Source organism: Callithrix jacchus, chromosome 12 (genome assembly GCF_049354715.1).
Source record: "Callithrix jacchus isolate 240 chromosome 12, calJac240_pri, whole genome shotgun sequence".
Taxonomy (NCBI): domain Eukaryota; kingdom Metazoa; phylum Chordata; class Mammalia; order Primates; family Cebidae; genus Callithrix; species Callithrix jacchus.
Window position 1 is genome coordinate 50,527,056 of NC_133513.1, and position 20,963 is coordinate 50,548,018.

The 20,963-nt window shown below is 38.4% G+C and overlaps 1 protein-coding gene across 14 annotated transcripts in view; it reads left to right on the top strand.

Annotated features, from left to right (window-relative positions):
• LOC100895981 (cyclin-Y-like protein 2) overlaps positions 1–20,963 on the top strand; it is an 81,574-nt gene that overhangs the window by 7,475 nt on the left and 53,136 nt on the right. For 5 of the 14 annotated variants that reach the window (XR_013524873.1, XM_078345461.1, XM_035267853.3 and 2 more), the window contains exons 2-3: positions 12,356–12,471; positions 15,234–15,354. The exons of 2 other annotated variants lie outside the window; for them this stretch is intronic. The gene's annotated coding sequence lies outside the window, so the exon portion shown is untranslated. Of the gene's footprint in view, positions 1–4,668; positions 12,472–15,233; positions 15,355–20,963 lie in introns of all 14 variants that reach the window. 7 more of the 14 variants (XM_078345465.1, XM_078345463.1, XM_078345464.1 and 4 more) reach the window with 5 other exon arrangements.

The window sequence follows — 20,963 nt, forward strand, 5'->3', positions numbered from 1 at the left end:
CTTTAGCTGAGGAATGATGGGCATCTCAGGGTTTTGGTCCTTTTGTGATCTCTGTTTTGGTGCCTGGTATTGAAAAGCCAGCTCCGTGACATCTTGTATCTGAGCAAATGTTTTCTGTTCCCTGGCATTCTATTTCTCTCTCTCTCTTTCTCTCTCTCTCTCTCTTTTTTTTATTGAGACAGGGTCTGACTTTGACACCAGTAGTGCCATCATGGCTCACTGCAGCCTTGACCTCCTGGGCTCTAGCTATCCTCCTGCCTTGGCTTCCTGAGTAGCTGGGACCACAGGCATGTACTACCATGCCTGGCTAATTTTTTAAAATTTTCATAGAGACAGGGTCTCCCCATGTTTCCCAGGCTGGGCTCAAATATTCAGGAAATATTTAGGTGATATTTCTTTTCAAGGGTGGGGAGGCAGGAATAGCCATCTTTTTGTTTTGTTTTGTTTTATTTAAAAATTTTCCTCAGGTATATTTTCCTATGTTTAGGAATAGTATGGCTTGTCAACCTTTATTATTGGTACCAGCTAGAGTTGTAGACTTGGCTGTTGTTGTGGCCTTGCTTCTATTCTTTGCTTTTTTTTTTTTTTGAGACAGAGTCTACTCTGTCGCCCAGGCTGGAGTGCATTGGTGCGATCTCGGCTCACTGCAACCTCCACCTGCCAGTTTCAGGTGATTCTCCTGCCTCAGCCTCCCAAGTAGCTGGGACTACAGGTGTGTGTCACCATGCCTGGCTAATTTTTTTGGTATTTTTTTTAGTAGAGACAGTGTTTCACCATATTGGCCAGGCACTTCTCAAACTCCTGACCTTGGGATCTGCCTGCCTTGACCTCCCAAAGTACTGGGATTCTAGGTATGAGTCACCATGCCCAGCCTTGTGGCCTTTCTTGGAGTCCTGTTTTTCCAGGACTTAGAGATGTTCTACACTCTAAATTTCTTCAATCCTGGCTTAGAGAACAGATCTTCAGTCTGGATTTTTCTCATTCATTTATTCAAGAAATGTATTCTAAACACTTGCTAGGAATAGTTCAGTGAATAAGATAGTTTTCTGCCTTTGTGGATTTTACATTCTAATAACAAGATACAGAAGATAAAAAAGTATATGTGTGATATGTTGGCTATTATATCCCTGTGGGAAAAATAAAGCATGATAAGGTGAAAAGAGCATGTGAGGGGGATGCTGCTATTTTATCTAAGGTGGTTAGGGAAGGCTGTAAAAAAACTAGCATTTGAGCAGCGATCTTAGAGAAGTAAAAATGTGGTCTATGCAGATATTTAAGAGAGAGTGTACTTGATGAAGACAGAAATGGAATGCAAAACACCTGTGGCTGAAGCTTGTTTCACCTGTTCTAGGAGTGTCAAGTAGGCCAGTGGAGGCATTGAGGGGAAACGATTGGTAGAAGATGAGGTCAGAGAGGTGGATTGAGTTGGGGGAGATGTCTGATCATATATGGCATTGTAGGCCAATGAGACTGGCTTTTAAAAGGTGGGAGGCCACCAGAGTTTTGACTTGTTCTAAGTAGAACTCTTCAGGTGCTATGTAGTGAATATCAGGGGTGGTGCATAATGAGATTATTTAGGAGGCTGCAGCAGTAATCCTGGGTGGAGGATGATTTTAGGCAGGGATTGGGACAAGTGCTCCTGTTTTGTATACATTTTGAAGGCAGAGCCAACAATTTAATGATGGGTTGAATGTGGGCTGTGAGTTTTGGTCTCAACAACTGGACACATGGAATTAACATTTACTGAGATGGGTAAGAGTGCAGAAGAAGCAGGTTTTGGGGGGGAAATAATGAGTTCAATTTTTGACATTTTAAGTTAGTAATCTAAGTGGAGAGATTGTGTAGAGAGCTGAGTATGCATGAGTTTGCAGTTCACAGCAGAGGTCTGGGTTAGAGATATATAAATTTCCAGTTATTCGAGAGATAGTCTTTAATGCCATGAGAAGGGATTAAAATAATATGGTTGGAGAAGTCTCACAAGTTAGCCTTAGGATCCTGTAATGTATTCAGACGGAAAGAAACTAGCAAAGACGACCAAGAAGCAGTACCCCCATGAAGAAGGAAGAAAATTAAGACTGAGTAGAATCAATGAAGCCAAGTGAAATGTTCTAAGAAGGAGCAAGTGAGTAACCAATTTGTGTCAGATGCTATTAGATTGAGGACTAAGATACAGCAATATGAAAATCATTGGCGACCTTAACAAGTTGTTACTGGTTTAGTGGTGGAGGTGAAGACTTGATTGAAGTGGGATTAAGAGATAATTGGGGGAAATGAATTGTAGACTGCTGGGATAGACTTTTTTTCAAGGAATTGTTTATAAAGTGAAGGTAAAAGCCAGGGTGGTAGCTGGGGGGAATAGCCAGTTGTCAAGGAATTCTTTTTCTTATATATACATACTGTAAATCAAAATATCTGAGACAGGTCTCAGTCAATTTAGAAGTTTATTTTGCCAAGGTTAAGGATGTATGCCAAGGAGACAGGTCTGTGTCTTTCTCCAAAGATGATTTTGAGTTTCATTATTTAAATGGAAAAAGCAGGTTGGAGGGGCAAGAGAGAGGAAATGATCCCATTACTGAATCCACACATTGCAAAAGAAAAGGAGCAGGTAGGGGAATAATCAGTTATGTATTTGTCTACCGCTGTAAACTGGTACTTTACATAAGATATGGTGAACACCAAGTAGGCTGCTCGTGGACACATTTAACTTTTTATCTGTAGCTGTCACCTTAGAAACAAAAGGAAAGGGGTCTTGGCTTGGTGGGAGGCCGAGGTAGGTGAATCACCTGAGGTCAGGAGTTTGAGACCACGATGACCAACATAGTGAAACCCCATCTCTACTAAAAATACAAAATTATCTGGGCATGGTGGTGTATGCCTGTAATTTCAGCTACTTGGGAAGCTGAGGCAGGAGAATGTATTGAACCTTGGAGGTGGAGTTTGCAGTGAGCCAAGATCAGGTCATTGCACTCCAGCCTGGGTAACAAGAGAGAAACTCCATCTCAAAAACAAACAAAACAAGAACAAAAGGAAAGGCAGCTTCTTCTGTGACTTAGCTTTCAGCTTACTTTTTTTTTCTTTTGGCATAGTGAAATTAGCATTCTAATTTTTTACTTTCACAATATAAGTATATGTAATTAACAAAATGATTCAACAGAGAAAGAAATACAGGATCTATTTCTTTGAAACATAAATTAATTGTATCTTAATCTGTGCACCCAAGGTCCCTCATCATCATGTATATGTCTTTACATGTAATTTCCCTCTTTCTTTCAAACGAACATGGCCCCTGGGGAGAGATATTGAACACTTGACCCCTACTTACTTTCTAGTAGGTGAAATGGGTGAATTTTTATTAATATAAAAACTGTTGTTTTTATCTATGAAGAACAAAGGTTTTTTATGAATTAATAGAAAATGAATTAAATAGCTGTATATGTTCTAACTTATTTTTCTCTGTTGATTATTCTTAGAAGTTTTGTGCAGTGCTTGCCTTGTAGTAGCCACTAAATTTTCATTTAGCAACCTGTTTGTTATAGTTTTACCTTTTTAAAAATAAAAATTAAATCTAAGAAAAAATGAGCAACTTTTCCACAAAATTTGTTTTTGTTTTTTTTTTTTTAATTTTGAGATGGAGTCTTGTTCTGTTGCCCAGGCTGGAGTGCAGTGGCATGATTTCGGCTCACTGTAACCTCCTCCTGGGTTCAAGCAATTCTCTGCCTGAGCCTCCTGAGTAGCTGGGATTACAGGTGCCTGCCACTTCCTCCAGCTAATTTTTGTATTTTTAGTAGAGATAGGGTTTGACCATCTTGGCCAGGCTGGTCTTGAACTCCTGACCTCATGATCAACCCACCTCAGCCTCCCAAAGTGCTGGGATTACAGGTGTGAGTCAGCACACCTGGCCTTCCAGGCCAGGCTACCCTTCACCACCCCTTTCTTTTTTTTTTCAAATATACCTGACTGGATTTTACCATAATTGTTTATGATTATCGAGTTGATGTTTGAGATGAGTTCAGAAACTATGTTGAGAGCACATATTACAGTTATAGCACTTTATAAGTCTCTTTTAGTGGTTCGTTTATGTTTGAGTAAGTAGTAGTCAATATTTAGGAGCATCATTGCAGTTGCTTCTTAACCCTCTATTGCTCTTTCTCCAGATTTTCTTAGTTTAGCCTCTGATCCATGCTCCTGACTTCTGGATTTCTGAAACTCAGATCTGACCAGCTCTGTTTTTGCTAAAAAGTCATCTGTGGCTCCCTGTTCTTTGCAGAAGTTAGTTTTCTTTTTTTGCCTCTTTACCCACCTTTTGCCTGCACATGCTTCAGGGGATCTGGAGTGCTCCTAGGATATCTTGCTAAGTTGACTAGGCTGATCTTGAACTCCTAGTGTCAAGCAATTTTCCCACCTTGGGAAAAGTGCTGGGATTACAGGTTTGAGCCACCGTGCCCTGCCATCCTAAGGGAATCTAATGCACACATGATGTTTCTTACCATAGGACTATAGAATAAAGACCAGATTTTTCATTAGCATACAGGTAGTCAGTCCTCCAAGAGGAGGTTCCATGATAATGAGAAATACTTAGACATCTCTTTGCTTTTGCACATACTATTCCTTTATTATTATTTATTTTATTTTACTTTATTGAGATGGAGTTTCGCTCTTGTTGCCTAGACTGGAGTGCAGTGGTGTGATCTCAGCTCATCACAATATCTGCCTCCCCAGTTCAAGGGATTCTCCTGCCTCAGCCCCCTGAGTAGCTGGGATTACAGGTATGTGCCACCATGCCCGGCTAATTTTGTATTTTTCGTAGAGATGGTGTTTCTCCATGTGGGTTAAGCTGGTCTCAAACTCCCAACCTCAGGTGATCCACCCACTTTGGCCTCCCAAAGTGCTGGAATTATAGGCGTGAGCCATCATGCCCAGCCACTATTCCTTTTTTTTTTTTTTTAAATAGAATACCATTCATCTTCTGTTAAAATCACTTTTATCTTTTGTTTGTTTGTTTAAGATGGAGTTTCACTCTTGTTGCCCAGGCTGGAGTGCAAAGGCAAGATCTCAGCTCATTGCAGCCTCCGCCCTCGCCAGCCTCCTGAGTAGCTGGGATTACAGGTGCATGCCACCATGCCTGGCTAATTCTTTTTGTATTTTTAGAAGCAAATAATTATTCAAGATTGATCCAGTTTTGATTGACCCATTTGGTTGGGAATTTACATGGGGTTTCACCATGTTGACCAGTTGACCAGCCTGGTCTTGAACTCCTGACCTCAGGTGATTCACCCGCCTCAGCCTCCCAATGTATTGGGATTATAGGCGTGAGCCACTGCACCTAGCCATCACTTTATCTTTTTTTTAGGAGCCCAGTATAGATGCCTGTTCTTCCTAGAAAGCTGCTAGACATATGTTCATTATGCCTCTTCCATCTATCCTTGATTATATTCTGTTATCTGTGTTCCTGTTAACATTACGCAGTTATTTTGTTGTAGTAGTTGCTGTATTTTAGTGTTTGCTTTCATGACAGGTTTCTCTTGTCCCCAACTTATAGACACTCAATAAATTTTATGTTGAATGAATGAGGAAAGCAAATAATTATATAATGTTGATCCAGTTTTGATTGACCCATTTGATTGGGAATTTACATCATTCAGTTTGTACAGAATATACAAATGAGCAATTTAAAAAGTGTTCTTAAAGACAGTCGTATCCTAAAGTGTCTTAGGAAATTTATACTTATTAAATATTTCTTTTCATTAGCAAATAATAAGACTTGTTGATTATTTATTTTCTAACCCAAATCTCTATTTTTGTCTGAATTTTTTTTCTCCTCTGTTTTTATTTTTTTCCTCTTTGACATATACCCAAAGAACTACAATTCATTCTACTATAAAGACACATCCACACATATGTTCATTGCAGCCCTATGTACAATAGCAAAGACCTGGAACCAACCCAAATGCCCATCAGTGATAGACTGGACAGAGAAAATGTGGTACATATACACATTGGAATACTACACATCCATAAAAAAATGATGAGTTAGTGTCCTTTGTAGGGACTTGGATGAATCCGGAAACCATCATTCTCAGCAAACTGACACAAGAAAAGAAAGCCAAACACCGTATGTTCTCAGTCATAGGTGGGTGTTGAACAACGAAAACACGTGGACTCAGGAAGAGGAGCATCACACACTGAGGGAAGTTGAGGGAGATAAGGGATAGACAGTGGGGGGTTGGGAGGGACAACATGGGGAGAAATGCCAGATATAGTATGCACCTAAAGTAAAATAAGTAAATTTTTAAAAAGATGGGGAAAAAAAAATCCAGTGTTTTTTCTACTCTCTCATACCACTCAGTACAACACTTTTTTTTTTTTGAGACAATGTCTTATTCTGTCACCTGGGCTGGGGTGCAGTGGTTTGATTATGGGTCACCACAGCCTCAACCTCCTGGACTTAATTGATGTGCCCTCCCAAGCAGCTGGGTCCACAAGTGTGTGCCACCATGCCCAGCTAATTTTTTTTAAAACATTTTTATGTAGAGATGAGGTCTTACCATGTTGCCCAGACTTGTGTCAAACTCCTGGCCTCTAAGATCCTCCCACCTTGGCCTCCCAAAGTATTAGAATTACAGGAATAAGCCACCACACCTGGCCTTTGTAACTCCTTTTTTTTTTTTTTTTTTTTTTTAAGAGGCAGAGTCTTGCTATCTTGCATAGGCTGGTCTCAAACACCTAGCCTCAAGTGATCCTCCTACTTTGACCTCTGAAAGTGCTGTGATTACAAGAGTGAGCCACAGCACCTGGTCACAGAGCTCCACTTACACTAAATGTTTGGAGATTATTTTGCCTCACACTAAGCAATTCTGACACCAGAGTCTCCAGTGAAGATCAACTGGATGTCCTATAATTTAAGCCCAATTTGACACTGTCTTCCTGTAGTGTTAAATCCTGTAGGATAAGGATAACACAAACTGCCCCTACCTGCTTCAGATGCATGCTCCAGATGATGACCTGTGCCTGTGACTGGCCATAAATTGGGGTTCCCATGACCCCCTTCTTGGGTTCAATTAATTTGCTAGAGCAGCTCATAGAACTTAGGGAAACACTAGACTTATGTTTGCCTATTTATTAAACAGCATATTCCAAAAATTATAGATGAACAGCCAGATGGAAGAGATGAATAGGGTAAGGCATGAAAAGGGGCGTGGAGATTCTCTGCCTTCTCTGGGTGTACCACTCTTCAGGTATCTCCACGTATTCAGCAATCCATATGCTTTCTGAACCCTGTCCTTTTGGCCTTTTATGGAGGCTTTTATTACATAGGTATGATTGATTACATAACTGGCCATTGGTGATGAACTCAACCTTCAGTCCCCTTCCCCTCCCTGGAGGTTGGGGAATGGGGCTGAAAAGTCCCAACCCTGTACTCATGACCTGGTCTTTCTGGTGACCAGCTTCCATCCTGTGGTCAGTCCTCATTAGCATACGAAAGACACTCATCACTTTGGAGATTCCACAGGTTTTAGGAGCTGTGTGTCCTGAACCAGGGCAGGGACCAAATATATATGTAATACATTATCATATCACAGTGTCAAAGGCAGCCTGGGAATAAAGAATATCTCTTTCAAATATTCCTTATTTTTTACTTTGGCTACTGCCAATCTCTTTCAGGTCCTTATTACTATGTCTAGGTAATTGTAAGACCTTTTAGTAGCTAGTCCTACTTTAACTCTTGTTATTCCAGTTCCTCATGCACCCTGTCATCAGAAAATTGTCTTAAAAAGTAAAAAAAAGTTACATGCCTTTTCTTCTGTTCACAGAATGAACTCCAAAAATAAAATCTAGAATTCAAAGCCCTTGATTTAGACTTATCTTCTGCTACATGAACCTTTCATCCAGCAAAACTCTTCTGTATTCCATTCCAAGCACGTTTCACACATTCTTTATTTGCCTTGATTTTGTACTAATTCTTTCCCAACATTTTACTTTTGCTTCCTCTAATTACTGAAACTGTATCTGTTGACATAGTTCCTAATTGTTAAACCCACTGTAAACCTTAGACCATCATGCCTATGTTCTTGACACTGTCTTCCAAAGCATCACTCTCCTGTTTCTCTCTCCTTCCTTCCCTTTGTCCCTCTCCTTCACCCTCCCTTTGTCTCTCCCTCTCCCTCTCTCTCCTCCCTTTCTTTCCCTTCTTCCCTTTTTTGTTGTGGAGTCTCACTCTGTCGCCCAGTGCAGTGTTGCAATCTCCACTCACTGCAAACTTCCTCCTGGGCTCAAGCAATTCTCTTGCCTCAGCCTCCCGAGTAGCTGGGATTACAGGCCCCTGCCACTATATTCAGCTCATTTCTGTATTTTTAGTAGAGTCGGGGTTTCACCATGTTGGCCAGGCTGGTCTCCCTGACCTTAAGTGACCCACCCACTTTGGCCTCCCAAAATGGTGGCATTATGGCTGTAAGCCACCATGCCTGGCCCTGTTTCTCTTTTATACCTTTTATTTTCCAGCTGTCTTTATTGTCTCTTGTTCATTTATTCAGCTCATTTTCCCATTTTACTTAATGATACTGCCAGTCATTCAGCTGCCCAAATTATAATGCTGGGAGTAATCCAGACTTCTCTTATCTTTCATTTTCCATTTGTTGTCAAGTCTTGGTGAGGTATCTCTTCTCTCTTTATTCTCTTTGCTGTTTCCTTGGGCTAGATCTAACATCTAGAGTACACAACTATGAAAAGCCCGTTTAGTGTTAAGTCCTCACCTGGTCCTGGGTATTATATGTAACACATATTCAGGAAATGCATTTTGGTTATAGCCAGGAGGAATGCCAAACACAAAATATAGTTTTGAGTTGACCACCCTAGAATAGGGCTTAAACCACAGACTAATTATTCTGTATCCGTTAAAGGGCAATTTCCTGAATATTTCAATTAGATGACATTGTTATGAAGTAATTTAAGGGAAACTTTAATAAATGAGGTATAACTCACAATAAAATGCATACATCTTAAATGATGTAGTCTTGGTGAATTTTACACCATCCAGATCACGTTGCCAACTTCTCAGTCAAAACCTTTTCAGTTAGCCACCCCCTGCAGAGTTAATCTCTATCCCCGGGATTTTCAACATATGAACTCCAGATTGGCAGAATCAACATCACCTGGACACTTGTTAAAAATACATATTTCTAAGGCTTTACCTTAGATACGTTGGTTCAGAAACTCTGGGAGTGGAGTTCAGAAATCATGTTTTAATGAAGTCTTCCAGGTGATTCTGATACACACAAGCACTGTGGAACCAGTGCTCTATTTAACACATATTATTATAATTAATCAGTTTGTGACCTTACACTCACATAAATGGATAACTGAACATCTCACATTCCATTCTGTTTCCCCCAGATGCAGTGGACTTTTTCTTTTGTTTTTGGGTGAGAAGTCTTGCTTCTTCTTCCCCGGTAGTATAAGGCTTTTGCTTCAGAGCACGGGAGGAGGCAGGAAAGTGAGAGGCTTTATGTTTTCCTGGTGCAGCCTTTGATCACCTTCTGCCATGTGTATGCCATTAAGAGGGGGCTTTCCCATATTTTTCTCTTGAACACTAAGTTGAGGTCCATGTGGAAGAGCTTGCTGTTGTGCTAGTCCACATTTGGCTTTTAAGCCGACATTAAACTGTTAGCTTATTACTTCTCCCTATTGTGGTCATTTCTGTCTCTTATGCTCAGCCAAAAGTGAAACCGTAAATGTCCCATCTCTTTTTGGAGGGGCTTGTCTCCCTTTGGAATTTGGTCAACTTGGCTGCCTTATAATACCAGCTTTCTGATGGGCTTATGAAAGGTTATGATTTTGAAGATTATCTGGCTCTTCCAGGTTTTTAGGTAAGAGTGATATTAATTGCAGCTTTTTACACCGAAAATGGAAATCTGACCTTCATATAAATGGAACCACACCAGTTTCCTCTCAAGTCTCTGGATCCTGTTTAAAGGATCCTGTTAGTTTTATCTGTATTGTTACATATAGCAATAATTAGGTCTTCATTGCCATGTTATATTCTATTATGTAAAAACTACCACTAATATCTTTCTATGAAACTATAATTCTAATGTATGTAGTTCTTTACAAAATGTTTCATGTTTAGGTATTTATTGTTTGTCATGTACTGAGCAAGCTTGGGGTTGAGTAATGTGTTCTGGTGAATCAAACCCAGTATGTGCCATTAGTGAATTTATGGCCTAGTAGTCTTCCATTTATGTTAATATTACTCTTGTTACTCTTCTCCCTGATGCTGGAGCTCCTACAGCCCAGTCCTTTATGCCCATTTAATTTAATTTAATTTAGAGAACTTTGCTCAAGCAGATCTTATATAGACTGAAATATTAAAGGTTTGCTTGCTCTGATTTGACCCAGTGTTTGTAAAATGCTGTACTTAATTGTTATACCTCTCTACTATTTTAAAAGGCAGTATATGGCTTAGTATTCATGTAGTTTGGCATGTGTCATCTTTTCCTAGCCCCCTCTGCATATTAATGACATTTGCATGCCCTACAGGTATTTGAGTTTGTGTTCCTGTGCCAACTGGTAAAATTTGGAGTGACAAATTTTTATGTTTAGTCAGGGGAACTTCTGGTTTCTCTTTATTTCTTAGTATTTTTGTTTTTTAAATTGAAATTTCAGGAAGTAATATACATTGGATCTGTATAATAACCTTATTTAATGTTATTAAACCACAAATTCCTTTTGAGCCTTTTACAAGTTACTTTGAATTCCATTTAAGTGAGTGAAAATGAAGTCGTAGCTGGAGAACAGAAAGGCCAAATTGATATAATAATGAGGCTTTGTGTTGAGCGTGGCATGTCCTCTTTAAAGCCTTGAAGAATCTGAAAGTAAGTGCACTGTTTTAAACGTTTACTTTGATAAAGTTGTCAATTTTGCTTATTTGGTTGCTATCATCAAGGCTTTGAATCAACTTATGCCACAGATGACAGCCAGGAAAAATGTGAAAGGGAATAAGAAAGAAGTAATTGAGTAACATAAGGTTAAAAAAAACACTTTAAATTCTGATGTAGTTATCTGAATGTGAAAGCAGATTTCAGAAGTAACTGCTTATACATGTATAGTCATCATTGTTGTTCAGTTAATTGCTCTTGTACTTAGTAACAAATTTATGTCTGTTTAAATCCCTAAAATGCAGACCATTTATACCTTGTAAAAAATTATTTGAAAAACTAAAAAAAGAAAAGTGAGTGGGTGGTTCCTCAGATGATGAGGTAATGGATCTGAAAGGAGTGTGAAAAGTAACGGCTTTTACTGTTCTGTAAAATGTCTGTAATATCTAGGCCCTTTGCAGTCTTTATGCTCTCCTGACACTAGCTATTCAGTCCCTTCCTTCGTTCTTGTCCCTTGCTGTCAGTAAGCTTCTCAGAATACAGGCATACATTGCTTAATGAAGGGGATGTGTTCTGAGAAATGCCTCCTTAGGCCATTGTCCTTCTGCGAACAGCATAGAGTATACTTACATAGACCCAGATGTATAGCCTACTACACACGTAGGCTATATAGTATACTCTCTTGCTGATAGGCTGCAAACCTATACAGCATGTTACTGTACTGAATACTACAGGCACTTGTGACACGATGATACAGAATTGTTTATGTAAATGTAGAAAAGTTACAATAAAAACAGTATATAAAAGAGAAAACATGGTATACTTGTATAGGGCACTTGAATGGAGTTTGCAGAACTGAAAGTTGCTCTGGGTGAGTCAGTGAGTGAGTGGTGAGTGAATGTGAAGGCCTAAGACATCATGGCACACTAGTGTAGAGTTTATAAACACTGTACACACAGGATACACTAAATATGTAAAAAATAAAGTAATTGCATTACAGTGTTACAATGGCTACCATGTCACTATTTCATAGGAATTTTTCAGCTCCACTGTAATCTCATGGGATCATTGTTGTAAATGTAGTCTATCATTGACTGTAACATCATTATGTGGCCCATTGATGGTATTTCATTCCTTTGTCATGAAGGCGGTTTTCATTGGCCCTGGAATCAGGTAAACTTGAACCTGAATTCTCTTTGACAGTGTATGAGTTTGTGACTTTAGACAAGTATATTAGCCTCTCTGAATCTTGGTTTTAGCTATTTAATATGGGATGAAATCTACTACCTTATAATGTTATGAAGATTGAACAATAGGATGAAGTGGTAAGCATGGTACCTGTCATGTAAGTGCTTAATATTTGCTTCTGCTTTTCCCTTATTAAGTTGTAGATTCCTTTTAAAAGCAAGAAACCTGATTTACAGTTGTTTAAAAAGGCATTTATTAGTAGTTTTCTTTTCTTTTCTTTTCTTTTTGATGTGGAGTATTGCTCTTTTGCCTGGGCTGGAGTGCAATGGTGTGATCTCGGCTCACTGCAACCTCTGCCTCTCATGTTCAAGCGATTCTTGTGCCTCAGCCTCCTGAGTAGCTGGGATTACAGGTGTGTACCACCATGCCTAACTAATTTTTGTATTTTTAGTAGAGATGGGGTTTCACCATATTGGCCATGCTGGTCTCGAACTCCTGACCTCAGGTGATCTGACTGCCTCGGCCTCCCAGAGTGTTGGGATTACAGGTGTGAGACACCATGCCTGGCCTGAAAAAAATTTTTAAAATATGAAATACCGATACTATCAATGTGCTATACTTTTAAAAAATTATTTTTCCAGAAACTAAAAAGACTCAGACATTTCCAAGTACTGTACCAAATATTAGTCTTAGTTCACCATTAAATTAAAGCTCACAGATGGTATTAAAGTGTCTCATAGAAGATTATATCATTAGATGATATAGGCAACATGTTTTTTTCAAATATTTAATGAATGCATTTTTTAGACACCTAACAGATTACAAATTAGGTAAAGTGCATGAAAGACAACATGGCTACCAAAATGAGGCAGACTTACAATGTTTATTTTACTTCAAAAGTATAAGCAGATGTAAGGGAAAGTTTCATGAACATTTTAAGACAGTAGGTAGCTCATCAAATGATACGATAATACCTATAAATGTAAACTTTAATACATGTATTACTTTTACTATAAATGTAAACTTTATAGTGGAGCTGTCAGACTGGTTTATCTTAAGACCAAAGTTCAAGATGATTGATATCATTTGTGTTGAAATTATTTGTACATTTGGAAATAATAAATATTCTTCATAGATAATAGCGCATTCAGGTTCTAACATTATTCCTTTCCTCCACAAAGTGGTACAGCCACAAACACTAGTAACAGTTTATCTGTTTTTTGAGCTCATCTTGCGCCTCTAAGTTATTAAGACTTAAGGTGCTCTTGGGAGATAACATGTGTTACCCTCATCTTAGGCAGGAAAATAGAGGTATAGAGAAGGGAAAGGATAGAATTTTCTTTCCATGTTCTACTTGTGACAGGCAGGGAAACGTTAAAGCCTTTCTGACTCACGGGCTCTTTAATCTTTAACATGTATTATTTATTGATTTGCAAAATGACCCTAATATGTAATGTCATTAACAGTTTTCTTATGTTTATACAGAAAGTGGTTTTGGGTATGGAAGTATGATTTGTAGAAAAGACCATTATCAAAAATGAAGACCATTGTGTGGCATGGATATTGCCACGGTCCCTTGTTCTGCTCCTGGCAAACATTGCTTTTTGATTATGTGACTACTTCAGAAGCTAGATTTGACCTCAGAATCCTTTTTAAAAAAATTTTAATGTTAACTAATTTATTTTTATGTATATATGTTTTTTGTGATGGAGTCTTGCTCTGACACCCAGGCTGGAGTGCAGTGGCACGATGAGGTCTCACTATGTTGCTCAGTCTGATCTTCATCTCCTGAGGTCCAGTGATCCTCTCACCTCAGGTTCCCAAAGTGGTGGAATTACAGGTGTGAGCCACTGTGCCTGGCCTCAGAATCCTTTGCAACATACTGCCCAAGGAAGCTATTACCAGTCAATCACAGGTTCACAAAACTAAGTTCTTTTTTAGTCTTTCCTTACTTATATTACTTACTTAAATAATGTGCATTAAGACATTATTAATTTACCTATTAGTTGAGGATCTATTAAATTTGTAGTCCTGTAGCTGGCCTCAAAGTACCGTGTATAGGACTCAGTTTATGTTTTCAGCAGGTTTACATTCCTGTGGGTCAAATAGACAGGCACATAATTAGAAGACAGACTCTGCTATATTATTGCTGTGAAGAGAATAGAGAATGATGTAAGATTAATTTTTACTGAAAACATTGGTAGATGTGGTGATTTTGGACTTTGAGGCTAATAGAATCTTCAAAGTGGTCTTAGCAAAGGCATAGAAGATAGAAAGTGTAGGATGGATTTTGGGGAATGACAAATAATGTATCTTGGCTTTAGTACATAACAAAGATAAGGTAGAAGCAAATAGAGTAGCTTGCTCCCTGTACAATGGGTTTTGGGTTTTATTTTGTTGTTCCTGGTCTCACATGGTTTTTAATCAGTAGAATGATGTGATCCAGATCTGTGCTTTAAGAAGATAACTCTTGAGTTTGAATAGAAGTAAGGTTGGAATCTTGACATAAATGTAGGAATCCTTGGTAGTAGTATAGGAAAAAATGATGAGCATAAGAACTAAAATTCTGGAATGGAAATGGTGAATTTAGAATAAATTTTAAAGGTAAAATTAATGTGATTCCTATAGGGTTAAGTTAACCCTAGAATCCCCAGCATTTCTTTGGGAGGATATCTAGTAACTTTCTTTGTATATTGCAAGTTTAAAAAAATTTTAAAGGTTTTTTTTTTTTGTCTGCTCATATTTTTGGAGAATTATATCTTTATTCTTGGTATTTCGTTAACTAGAATATATATTTCCATCTGAGATTTGGCATATTTTTTCTTTCCTGGTATAGATTTTTTTTCATCTTTATTTTTGAGATATTTTCTATTATATTCTTCTGCCTTTTCTCTTCCATTTTATTAATTGTTCTACTTGAGGGATACTAATTATCTTTCTGTTCAGCCTTTGTCTTAGATTTTTTTTCTAATTCTTTTGATTTCTTTGTCATTTTTTTCTCTGCAATACATTTTTTAACTTCCTTTTTGTTTCCTTCCTTCCTTTTTTCCCTCCCTCCATTCCTCCCTCCCTCCCTTTCTCTCTCCCTCCCTCCTCCTTCCCTTCCACCCTCCCTTTTTCCCTCCCTCCCTCCTTCCTTCCTTTCTTCCTTCCTTCTTTTCTTATTTGATACAGGGTCTCGATCTGTCACCCAGGCTGGAATGCAGCAGTGGTGTGATCATGGCTCATTGCAGCCTTGACCTCGTGGGCTCAATCTGTCTTTCCACTTTAGCCTCCTGAGTAGCTGGGACAACAGGTATGTGCCACCATGCCTGGCTAATTCTTGTATTTTTTTGTTGTGTTGAGGTTTTACCAGGTTGTCCAGGCTGGTCTTGTACTTTTGGACTCAAGTGATACACCATTTTGGCCTCAATATTCTTGTTATGTTGAGATTTTTCTCTTTGCCATTTGTTTAAGTCTTTAGTTCTTTTCTTTGTCCCCACCCCCCCAATTCATTGTTCTTCTTAATGGTTTTTTTAACCAGAACCTTTCTTTTTTATTTACTTGTTTTGTCTTTTCATCTTTGGGCTTTTCATTAGATGCATGTTCTTATTTGGTTGCTCTGTGTTACAAGAAACTGTTTATATGGTTGTATGACCATTTCTTTTTGTCTTGCTTAGGCTTAATTTGGATACCTCTGTCAAGACTTTGGTTTTGCCCTTCACTTTCCCATCTCCTTAGATTGTTTTCAATGTCCTATACCAGTCTCAGTTCATACTACTGAGGGTGTAGTATGTTTCTATGTTCTTCAGATTTTTCCCTCAACTCAGTATAGGGCCTCAGAAGTTGGCAGATCCTGGTGATGCCTCTGCCTAGGTTTTGAAGCCTCTGTGCTCAAGATATTTTCCTCAACTACTTTAGGGCATGACAAATCAAAATTTCCTATCCAAACAAGAGGTATTTCTTAAAATTTTCAAGTTTTTGAGTTCACCTTTCTTTCTCACTGCTGCTTGCAGGCGGTAATCAGGCTACTAGTCATACTGTGCCATACAACTTTTTTTTCTGTCAAACTTTTTTTTTAAAGTTTGTAGGTTCTTAGCTTAAATAGCTTTTTGTATTATTGTATGTAGCTGTTGGGTTTCTGGTAAAAAAAAATCACATACACATAGTTATATACATTTATATCATATTAGTGGGTAACAGGACATTCTTTAGTCCTTTTTCACTCTACTGTCTTTACTTGAACATTTGTGTGATTTTCTAAGTATTTACATTTGACATAACTAATAACACTTATGTATTATAGGAATTCTACTTCTTAGGCCAGGGTTGAACAGTCATTAGATTGAATTGGCAACCAACAGAATGGGAAAAAATTTTTGCAATCTACCCATGTGACAAAGAGCTAATATCCAGAATCTACAAAGAATTAAAACAGATTTACAAGAAAAAAACAAGCCCATTCAAAAGTGGGCAAAGGTTATGAACAGACACTTTACAAAAGAAGACATACATGAGGCTAACAAACATATGAAAAAATGCTCATCATCACTGGTCATTAGAGAAATGGAAATCAAAACTACATTGGGATACCATCTCATGCAAGTTAGAATGCGATCATTAAAAAATCTGGAGACAACAGATGCTGGAGAGGATGTGGAGAAATAGGAACACTTTTACACTGTTGGTGGCAGTGTAAATTAGTTCAATTTTTGTGGAAGACAGTGTGGCGATTCCTCAAGGACCTAGAAATAGAAATTCCATTTGACCCAACAATCCCATTACTGGATATATATTCAAAGGATTATAAGTCATTCTATTATAAGGACACCTGCACATGAATGTTCATTGCGGCACTGTTTACAATAGCAAAGACTTGGAACCAATCCAAATGCTCATCGATGATAGACTGGACAGGGAAAATGTGGCACATACACCATGGAATACTATGCAGCCATAAAAAACGATGAGTTTGTGTCCTTTGTAGGGACACGGATGAACCTGGAAACCATCTTTCTCAGCAAACTGACACAAGAACAGAAAATCAAATACCACATATTCTCACTCATAGGTGGATGTTGGACAATGAGAACACATGGACACGGGGGGGGGAAGCATCTCACACTGGGGTCAGTTGGGGGGGAAATAGGGGAGGGACAGCGGTGGGTGGGGAGTTGGGGAGGCATAATATGGGGAGAAATGCCAGATATAGGTGATGGGGAGGAAGGCAGCACACCACACTGCCATGTGTGTATGTATGTAACTGTTTTTGACATGTATCCCAAAACCTAAAATGCAATAAAAAGAAAATCTTTTAAGAAGTGAAATAGAAAAAAAAAATTTGGCCAGGTATGATGGCTTACGCCTGTAATGTCAGCACTCTGTGAAGCTGAGGTGGGTGGATCACCTGAGGTCAGGAGTTTGAGACCACCCTGGCCAACATGGTGAAATCCTTTCTTTACTAAAAAATATTAAAAATTAGCAGGGCGTGGTGGTGGCAGGCACCTGTAATCCCAGCTACTGAGGAGGTTGAGGCAGGAGAATCACTTGAACCCACTAGACAGAGGTTGCAGTGAGCTGAGGTCATGCAACTACACTCCAGCCTCGGCGACAGAGTGAGACTCCATCTCAACAACAAAATTTTTTAAATTGAGCTCAGTGCAGTGGCTCATGCCTGCAATCCCACTGCTTTGGGAAGCCAAAGTGGGAGAATTGCTTGAACCCAGGAATCTGAGCCCAGCCTGGACAATATAGCAAGACTCCCACCTCTATAAAAAGTAAAAATAATTTAGCTGGCCATGGTGGCATGTGTCTGTAGTCAGTCCTAGCTACTCAGAAGGCTGTGATAGGAAGATCACTTGCACCCAGGAGTTTGAGACTGCAGTGATCTGTGATTGCACCACTTCATTCTAGCTGGGTGAAAGAGCAGGACTATGCCTCTTAAAAAAAAAAAAGAAAAAAATTAAAGGCAATGTCATACACTACATTAAAAACATCAGTGACCCTAGGGCATCGTTAAATTTCCATTTTCCCCTTGTTTGTGTTTTTACAGAATTCTTACATAATTACAGTGAGGATATGGTGACCATATATTTTTGTTAATATTAGGGCAAACATTTTATTTTTCTAGCTCATCTTTATAATCTTATCACATGATATGTCATAATTTATTTAAAAGTTACTCAAATAGAGAACACTAGTGGTTTCTACTTTATGCTCTTTTGTGTGCATTGAATCCTTTTGTTTTTGTAGTTTTGTGTTATATTTAAAATAAATACATGTTGTGTGTGGTGGCTCACGTTTCTAATTCCAGCACTTTGGGAGGCCAAGGTGGGACGATCGCTTGAGGTTAGGAGTGCAAGACAAGCCTAGATAATATAGTGAAGCTCTGTCTCTACAAAAAAAATTTTTTAAATATTAGCTGATGAGATACTGTGTGCCCTTAGTCCCAGTTACCTGGGAGGCTAAGGTGGGAAGATCGCTTGAGCCAGGGAGGTGGAGGTTGCAGTGAGCCATGATCATGCCACTGCACTTCAGCCTGGGTGACAGAGTGAGACCTTGTCTCAAAAAATAAAATAAAATAAACTGTGTAAGATTGAGATTAATGGACAAATCAACTTTATTAAATTTTTATAATTCTCAACCTGGCACTAACTGTAGGGTGTATTTATGTTACTAGATTGAAATTCTTTTGAGATAGTTGCCTAAATTGACAGCTTATTACTGAACCCTTAATGCCAAAAGAATTTTTTTTGTACTGTTACATTATTCAGCTATATACTTCCCATGGCTTTAGTAATTAGTGTTTTTCAAATGTCTTCTAGCTTTTATAAAATTATATACATTTAAAAAAATATATGTTCTAGGGGCCGGGCGCGATGGCTCAAGCCTGTAATCCCAGCACTTTGGGAGGCCAAGGTGGGTGGATCACAAGGTCAAGAGATCAAGACCATCCTGGTCAGCATGGTGAAACCCCGTCTCTACTAAAATTACAAAAAATTAGCTGGGCATGGTGGCGCATGCCTGTAGTCCCAGCTACTCAGAAGGCTGAGGCAGGAGAATTGCCTGAACCCAGGAGGTGGAGGTTGCGGTGAGCCGAGATCACGCCATTGCACTCCAGCCTGGGTAACAAGAGCGAAACTCCATCTCAAAAAAAAAAAAAATATATATATATATATGTTTTTTTACTTTTATTTCACTGACTTTAAGGGAACAGGTGATTTTTGGTTGCATAAATAAATTGTATAGTGGTGAGGTTAGATTTCAGTGCACCTGCCACCCAAATAGTGTGCATTGTACCTTTCTACATTATGTAGTTTTTAAAAAATCTCTCATCCCCCTCCCACCAACCCCCCTTCTGTCTCCAATGTCCATTATACCTCTCTGTATGCCTTTGCATAATCATAGCTTAGCTCCCAACTATAAATAAGAGCACATGGTATTTGGTTTTCCATTCCTGAATTACTTTACTTTGAATAATGGCCTCCATCTATCTACGTTGCTTCAAAAGACATTATTTTATTCCTTTTTATGGCTGAGTAATACTCCTTGGTGGTTGTGTGTGTGTGTGTGTGTGTGTATACACATACACCACATTTTCTTAATTCACTCATCAGTTGATGGGTAATTAGGTTGGTTCTACATCTGGCAATTTTGAATTTTGCTGCAATAAACATACATAATGCAGGTGTTTTTAAAAATACAATTTTCCTTTGGGTAGATACCCGGTAGTGAGATTGCTGGATCAAATGGTAGATTTAGTTCTTTAGAAATCGTCATACTTTTTCCCAAAGAGGTGTTACTGATTTATATTTCCACCAGCAGTATATAAATGTTCCCTTTTCATCACATCTATGCCAGTATCTATTGTTTTTGGACTTTTTAATAATAGCCGTTCTGGCTGGGATAAGGTGATATCTCATTGTGGTTTTAATTTGCATGTCCTTGATGATTAGCGATGTCGAGCATTTTTTTTTCATATTTCTTGGCCATCGTATACCTTCTTTTGAGAAATGTTTATTGATGTAATTTGCTCACTTTTTAATTGGATTATTTTATTTCTTTCTTGCAGATTAGTTGAAGTTTCTTGTAGATTCTGGATATCAGTCTTTTGTCAGATGCATAGTTTGCAAATATTTTCTTTCATTCTGGTGGTTGTCTGTTTACTCTGATTATTTTTTGCTGAGCAGAAGCTTTTTAGTTTAATTACTTCCCATTTATTTTTTGTTGCAGTTACTTTTGGTGTCTTAGTCATAAATTCTCTGCCTAGACTAATACTTAGAAGAGTTTTCCCTAGGTTTTCTTGTAGCATTTTTATGGTTTCACGCCATAGATTTAAGTCTTAAATTCATCTTGGGTTGATTTTTGTATATCGTAAGGGATAGAGATTCAATTTCATTCTTCTACATGTGACTATCCAGTTTTCCTGGCACCATTTATTGAATAAGGTGTTCTTTTCCCAATTTTTTTATGTCTGGTTTGTCAAAGTTCAGTTGGTTATATTTGGTTTTATTTCTGGGTTCTCTACTCTGTTTCTTTGCTCTATGTATGTACTTTTATACCAGTACCATGCTGTTTTGGTTACTATAGTAGCCTTGTAGTATAATTTGAAATCGAGTAATGTGATGGCTCCAGATTTGTTTTTTTGTTTAAGATTGCTTTGGCTATTTGTACTGTTTTTTGGCTCCATGTGAATTTTAGGATTGTTTTGTCTAATTCTGTGAAGAATGATGTTGGTATTTCGATATGAATTGCATTGAATCTGTAGGCTGCTTTTGGCAGCATGGTCATTTTTATGATATTGATACCGCTAATGCATGAGTGTGGGATGTATTTCCGTTCGTTTGCATCGTCTGTGTTTTCTTTCAGAAGTGTTTTGCACTTCTCCTTGTAGAGATCTTTTACTTCCTTGGATAAGTGTATTCC